Raw genomic sequence first — 8,445 nt, forward strand, 5'->3', positions numbered from 1 at the left:
TTGTTTCTGACATTCTTGAATCAGAAATATTAGCAACTATATGCACCATCACTTGCCCTGGAGCCACCAAACCAGGCACAATTCCTATGGCTAAATCTGTGGATACAACTATTTGGAGCTTGGCATATACATTTTCACAGTATCTATGGTTAGGTTCTGTGCATCACAGAAATTCTAACCAACCCATGACACAGCTAAAAACCTACTATACAAGAGTTGAATTTTAAGTCCCAGGTATATTTGAATCTTAAGTTACTGAGAACTCTGAAGGTGGGAAACCAGAGGAAGAACAGCTTTTATAGTAGCCCAGGAAGATGGTTCCCATGACAGCAGCTGTCTGTGTATCACGTGTAGTCATCCAGAAAGCATGTTTCAAGAGTAAGCTGGAATTTATTTTCTGAATACCCAAAATGTCACATCTGTCCTTCATTTGTCCTAGTAGGTGAGCTTATGTAATCAGGGAAATCATACTAGTTCTCTGTTTTAGAAATTTTATGAAAACATCTTGGGCTTCCCTGGTGGCACAGTGGTTAAGAATCCGCCTGCCAGTGCAGGGGACACAGGTTCGAGCCCTGGTCCAGGAAGATCCCACGTGGCCACGGAGCAACTAAGCGCATGCACCACAACTACTGAGCCTGTGCTCTAGAGCCTGCGAGCCACAGCTACTGAGCCCACGTGCCACAACTACTTAGCCCACCCAGCTAGAGCCCATGCTCCGCAATAAGAGAAGCTACCGCAATGAGAAGCCCGTGTGCCACAATGAAGAGTAGCCCCCACTCTCTGCAACTAGACAAAGCCGGCAGCAACAAAGACCCAACACAGCCAAAAATAAATAAATTAATTAAATAAATGTATTAAACAAAGAAAACATCTTGTAAAATGTAAGGAACAAGGAGTTATTTTCTGTCGTAGGCCTGTTCTACCAGGTGTTACATGTAATTTGTGTTTCCTAATCTTTATTCCTGATTGAAACACCAAATAACGTAATAATGGTTGATGTTAAGTATGGACTTCTTGATGCTGCCTGAAACCTCACCAGAGGCTAACTCCATCTCCTTCTTTTCACGGGCTGGCCACTGGAAAAATGATAACTGTACCTGGTGCTAACTAACTAATGAATAAAAGGAAAGAAGGGACAAGGACATAAAATTGCTAGATCTAAAAAAAACATTGAGGTACACCAGGAAATGAAGTCACCAATGTTAGGGAATAAATCCTATGCCATCTTACCATCAGGATGTCAGCAGAGGGTTGATTCCTATTCCTGGAAGTACAGTGAGAAAATCAGTGCTGGCGCCAGCAGGGCTGGACAGTAGTGACAGGTTAAGAAGTGTCTAGGGAGTTCTGAAGGGCTAAGAGAGCTTTTGGAACTTTCTCTGGGAAGTTAAAAAAAATTAAAGTCATAAATCTCTTCAGTAAATTATAAGTAGTTGGAAAATCTACTTTAAGCAAATCCATAAATATGAAAATTGTCTCACTTGATCCAAAGGAAGATACTAAGTCAAATGCCAAGAGTGAGATATATAATTCCTTAGCCAGGAACCAAGAGTAAGGAGAAAAAGCCTTGTGCTTTCAAATAAACACCCCCCAACAGGCTCAAACAGACACAGCAACTGAGTCCCCAAAACGTCTATAGAGATGAGATGTTTGATAGAGAACAACATGTTACCTGTCTTTCATAAACACACAGAGGAGAATTTTACAAATACGCAGGTCAGGAACAAAATGTGTTCCAAAATGCATTTGTAAATCAGTTGAAGTTAAAACATATTTTTCACACTAAATCCATAGTTCAGGTTCTCAGAAGAATTTGAAAATTTGTACTTAAAACCATGCAGTTGAAAATCGGGACCATTCAAATGATGAGTACAACGACCCAAGTTCTTTGAGTCTTAAGCTGCAGTGAGCACCAAAGTTGGGGACCAGAGGAAGAGCAGCTTCCATAGTAGCCCAGGAAGATAGTTCCTATGGCAACAAACATATTTATATATGTGCCATTCATAAGTCAAGAATCATCAAGATGTATAGCAGAGTATTCATGCTATCCAAATCCCAAGTTAACATATATCAACCTAAGTTTTTTCAATTTCATTTACAAATAAAAAATGTTTTTCATCCTTTTTTAAATAAAACTGCTTCACATTCAGAGTTTTCATTCACTTTTTCTATCTCGATCTGTATTTTCCTTTCTAAGACGAAAATATGGAGCTTTTATTCTGGCAGTAATTTTTCCTCCGTGTTCTAGGGACCCCCTGATAAGACCCCTCATATAACACCTGTCACTCTTTAAACAAAAGAAACCATTAGCCTTTGTCTACCACTTCCTCACAGAGGTTTTTATTGCTGTCTTCTTTATCACCTGTCCCTTGAGAAACAGTTCCTGCCAACTTGAAACCGCTGCTCATTGGAATTTAGTGAACTGCTTAATGCTTGTGTTAGGGTATATCCCTGGCCTTTGCCACGGACAACAAACTCACAATTCGATGCTCTTCAACAATAAATCTTCTCAACCAAATGTGGTCCTACCTTACATGTTTAGAATCACACATAACTTTCCCTATTGAATTTATGATGGGCATGTGGTATGCTTCTGGAATTTTAATAATGTCTAGACCATAAAAGAAGGTTATATTTGGCATTCTCCTCTCCTATTACTCTCTTTTCCTGTCTCTATTCAAGTCTTTTTTCCAGAAACGTGCTCAGCCATGCACTCTTCCTGAGCTTCACTCTTACACTTCATTTTTCAAGCAAGACACGCTATTGAGATAAGGTCTTGGCTGACTTACGTTCTGGCCCAGCAGCTGTAATTAAGTGCTGTGTAGTCTATCCCCCAAAACAGTAGGGGGAATTTTATTAGAGACGCCAGTGGGTTTTGTATAAGTAGTCATTCTAAGTTGTTAGTGACCATTCTCATTCCCCAGATTGCCAGGAAAAATTATGTGTTAGTGTCAAACCTAGCTCAAGGTAAGCCTTCAAGTCCCTAGCTAGTCTCAGGAGACCCTGTGCCTCTTCTCTCTTGAGGTATTCTTCATCTGTTAGCCAACACGTAGCTGAGAAGGAGGCAGACAGAAGCACAACCTCATGAAATTTAGCCCAGTTCTTCCAACTTTTTAAGTATCATTTCCTGTTTGCCTTAAATTTAACAGAGGGTCACTATGGTGTCATACATTATTCAGCAAGTATGATATACTACAGTTCGTCTTTCCAGAGGTGTCTGAAACATTCAAGACTTAAGTCATCAGCTCAAAATTTATTCTGTTGTTAGGTCAACTCCAATTGATAATTTAGTTCATATATCATACTCTTAGCCAAAAATTCAATTTTCTGTTATCTACTTAGTCATTGACTTTATTTCTAGTCTTAATAACCTTTTTAAAAATTCTCTTATAGTAATAGCCATACTGACATTGTTACCACTTTAATGAAGATGATTAAATTAATCATAAATGCAGAGTTTAGCTTAGTATTATTTTCTACTTTTAAAAGGAGAGTGTTAATTAGTTATAAATATCTGGTCTCTAGCAGATTCAAGTGACTTGGTTCTGCATAAGGACAAAAAACAATTCCATCATCAGGAATGATAGAACACAAACTGCAGACAGCAATCCTGCTAATTCACATTGGCAAGAAGAAATAATAAAACAAATCAATGGAGCTGTAGATAAAATTCCTGTTTTTTACCAGGATTTCACCCACAATCTTCTTAGAATGAAGAATATGGCACATTTGTGATATCAGGGAAATCTCAGTTTGAGGCAAAGGTAGTTTGGCATTTCATTGACTGGATAAAAATAATAAAGCATTTAAACATATGTATGCCTCAGTTTCCATTTCAGTGGAAAAATACAACTGGCATTTGTGTTTGAAACTCTTAAGACTAAGAGAGGCGGTATCATAATGGTTAGGTGCATAACCCCAAAAACATACTGAATGAGTTTGCAGCCCATTCTACATAATCAACAAATAACCTTAGACAAGATACTCAAGCTCTCTGTGCCTCAGTTTTTGCATTTGTAAAATGGGGACAATAATAAGCCAACTTTTACGGATATTTAAAGATTAAATGAATGAATGCGTGTAAATACCTAGACCAGTGCCTGGTACAAAGCAATAATTCAATAAATGTTAAGTCTGTAGCTATAGCCGTGAAAAGAAGACTATATTTTTAAACCAACCAGTCTGCATGCCGCAACTAAAGATCCACATGCTACAACTAAACATGCAGCAACACAGATCCTGCATGCTGCAACTAAGACCTGGCACAGCCTAAATAAATAAATATTTTTTTTAAAAAGAAATATGGTACATCTATATAATGAAATAGTATACAGCTATCCAAAAAGATGAGGAAGCTCTAGATGTACCAATAAGGGACACTTCCCAAGACATATTTAGAAGGCAACATATAAAATAATATGAAGGGATTTCCCTGGCGGTCCAGTGGTTAGGACTCCACACTCTCACCGCCGAGGGCCCGGGTTTGATCCCTGGTTGGAGAACCAAGATCCTGCAAGCCACGTGGCACAGCCAAATAAATAAATAAATGTTTAAAATTAAAATAAAATAATATGAAAATATGCTATCCTTTAAGAAGATATATACAAATGAAATGGAGCAGGACCCTATGGTCCTTCCTCCTCATGTCCTCTGCCTGCCTTTTGTCTGTGAAAAAAAAAAATTTAGCCAAAGAATAAGTTTAATCAGAGAAGTGAGGAAATACAGAAACAAAGGAAAACAGTCCAACAAGACTCAATAATAATAGTTTAGTCATTAAGCATAGTTAAGGACCTTTAGTTCCGTCTCAAGGGCTATAGATCATATTCTGAGCCATATCCTGGGAGCTGTCTTGTAGATACTGAAATCCCCACCAGGTGGAAGAAGTTAACTACATGATGACCAGCCTGTAGCCATGACATAAGCTGCCACAGTTCCAAGAATTGACCTCAAGGAAATAGGAACAAACTGACCCTGGAACTGAAGATTAACTGTACTTAAAACAATCAAGATGACGTCGATCAGACAACCACGTGACCAGTTTCAAGACGACTATCAGAGCTGACTGTGCTGCTTCTGCGTGTAGCCCCCTCCCTCTGTCTATAAAAACTCTTGCCCCCTGATTGTCCGTCCGCCCTCCCCCCACTCCCACCCCACCCACCACCCAAAATAAAGCAAACTTTCCTTTCCACCAAAGAAAAATAAAGACTATATTTTTAAAGCAATCAGTGGCTACAGCTAATGAGATTGGGACTGGCCGTCTTAACATTTCACTGTCACCCATTTCCAAGTGTTTTACAGTGATTCTGTTGTACATCTGAATCCTACTTCTAGGAAAACATTAAACTGAACACAATGAGAGCAAAAGAAATCATTCTGAACTGAGAATCAGGTTATGATGGTTGTCTCTGCCACCAATTGATCATAACCTTAAAAGATTTGGGCTCTCAATTTCCTTATCTGAAGACTGAGGGGAGTAAATTCTTAATCTCTAAGGTCCCTCCAGGTCTCACAAATGAGTCTGTATTTGATTATCTTGAAACAATCGGGATGCAATTTTTTAACAGCCATTTATCGATAGGTATGTTTGCTTAGGTACGTTAAGCTGATTTTCCTTCTTTTAAACTTTAAATCAAGGTTTGTGTTAACTAACATAGAATCTCGTGAGTTTCGAGCCAGAAATACGACAAAATGCATTTTTCTACCAAAGAATCAGGATAGCATATTATACTCTATCTAAATGAACATAATTTTAATAAACATAAACTTCTAGTTTAGGGCAACTTGGAAAATAAGGACTTCAGTTAAGAGCTACATAAAGGAAAGACAGCTGGAGATAAAAGAAAGCAAGTGTAACTCTTAAAGGAGAATTTAAATTACACTTTTAGAAAATATTTGTAAAACAAAGAGTTGTCTTTGCAGGGAGCACATAATCTTGAAGGGAGGTGCTAAAGAGTCAGAAAGAAGACAAATAATACCAAACCAATTAAAGTTTTAAAAATAGTATTATCTCAAGGAAACAGATGAGTGCCTACAGGGAAGGGGGAAAGTTGGTTAAGAAAAAAAAACTGATGAAAGAGAAGAAAGGGACTTTCTATATAAATAAAGGTATAATACAGAGACGTGGTGGTCAGGAGGAAGACATGAAAGAAAGACACACAGATGGGGATTCACTGGAGGTCCTGTTGTTAGGACACCGCGTTTTCATTCCTAGGGCTCAGTTCAATCCCTGGTTGGGGAACTAAGATCCCACAGGCTGCATGGCTCAGCCAGAAACAAACAAACAAAAAAAAAACAGAGAAGTGATGTCAAAAGCATATTGATATGACAGAAGGACAGCTTCCTTATTCCAAAACATAAAATATAGGGTGGAGAGAGGCCTAGAATCGTCAAAAATGTCAATGTCATGAAAGATTAAAAAAAAAAAAAAAAGACTGAGAAACTGTTCTAGATTAAAGGAGACTAAAGAAATATATGATTCTTAATAAAATCCTATTTCTTTAAAGTTATAAAGCAATTGGCACAATAGGGGAAATTTGGGTATAGACTGTATGTTAGACAACAGTATTGTGTCAGTGATAAATTAGCTGAATGGTGATAAGATTGTGGTTATGTAGGAGAATGTCTCATTATTAAGAGATATATCCTCAAGTATTTAGGGGTAAGTAAAATGATAAGATGCAGCTTGCTTACTCTCAACTGGTTCAGGGGGAAAATGTTATATAACAAAAAGAAGACAGAATAAATGTGGCAAAATGTTGGCAATCCGTGAATGTAGGTGAAGAGTCTTCAAGTGTTCATTGTATTATTCTTGTAATTTGACTGTAGGTTTGACATTTTTCAAAATAAAAAAAGATTCTCAAAATTTTAAAACGTCATTATTTACAGATAACGTTTGAATAAATAAGTTGTAATACTGCTTACCATAAAAGGAGTTTTCAGCCATGTTTGACCCTTGTCCACCCTCCCCCTCCTCCCCTAGAACTTTATCAAAGGAGGAATGTGTGAAACTGAATCAGTAGTTACTGATTAGATCACACATCAGAACACCAGGTTCTTTGGAGGTTAGTGCTCTCCTTGTAATTAGAGCCACGAGTTCTCTACTGCCAGTTATTTTGTGGTATCTATTGGGTAACATCGAGAGAAAGAAAATGGGAACCTCTAAATGCAAATTCAGCCTGTGGTGAGAATAAAGCTAGCTAGGGGAATTTCTTCTCCTGGACTGAGGTAGCGGTGTAAAGTCTTGAGTGGACAAACCAGGAGGGATAATTTGACATATAGAGCCATATAGTTCATATCTCTTGGGAAGATATGGATGATGGAGAATAAACGGATTTGGGTTATTCATTGAGCATTTTTAAAAAATATTTATTTATTTTATTTATTTGGCTGCACTGGCTCTTAGTTGCGGCACGTTGGATCTTTAGCTGTGGCACATGGGCTCTTTTAGTTGTGGCATGTGAGATGTAGTTCCCTGGACAGGGTTCGAACCTGGGCCCCCTGCATTGGGAGCATGGAGTCTTAACCACTGGATAACCAAGGAAGTCCTTATTGAGCATTTTTTAATTATCAAAAAATTAACCTCTCCAACAATATAAAAGGTGAAAAACTTTAAAGGGAACCCTCCAAAAAGTTGGAATTTTTTCCTAATTATGAAGCATTCTATCACTACTTTAAGTTTAAAATTATAATGAACAATTCTGGCAAAGAGAAGAAGGAATGGTGCTCCCATAAATTGCTGACTTCAGCATAAATTGGTACAGTATTTTTAGTAAATAATTTGGCAAGAGGTTTCAAGAGTTGCAAAAATATTCTTTTCCTGTTATCACTTTTCACAATGTATCTTAATGAAAGAGAGAGAGAAGTATGGGAAAAGGAGGTGAGGGAAGAAGGAAGGAAAGGAGAGAGAGAAAGAAAGAAGGGAGGAAGGAAGGAAAGGTGAGTTATGTATAACAAGATTGTCACTGCAAATACTTACACTAACAAAGAGAGAGAGAGAGAGAGAGAGAGGAAAAAGAAAGAAAATGTTCAACAATTATGACATGATGCACATCAACATTAAGTACATAAAATATTTCGCAAATCCTAAGACTATACAGAAAGAAGGAAAAATGCTTGCAGTGCCAGGTACATAGAATTAACAATTGCACCTACATTTTGATTCAACTATGTAAAGTCATGAAGCACAAGGGGACGCTGATCTGTTGGTTTATAACCAGGATGAGTGCACGGTTTATCCTTTCAAAACCCTGTTGCTCTTGTTATGAGAGTAGACTTAAGTTTAATTGCTCTCCGAATAGTTTGAATAGTTTAGGGCACGCATGCAGCAAAGCCTACTAAATTGAATATAACTTTGGGGATATCAATAAATATAAATTCTCCCTCCACTTCTGCTGCAGACTATCCATATGAAATTATATTGAATCCCCATTACTCCTCAGCCTATTCTGA

Source organism: Phocoena phocoena, chromosome 5 (genome assembly GCF_963924675.1).
Source record: "Phocoena phocoena chromosome 5, mPhoPho1.1, whole genome shotgun sequence".
Taxonomy (NCBI): Eukaryota; Metazoa; Chordata; class Mammalia; order Artiodactyla; family Phocoenidae; genus Phocoena; species Phocoena phocoena.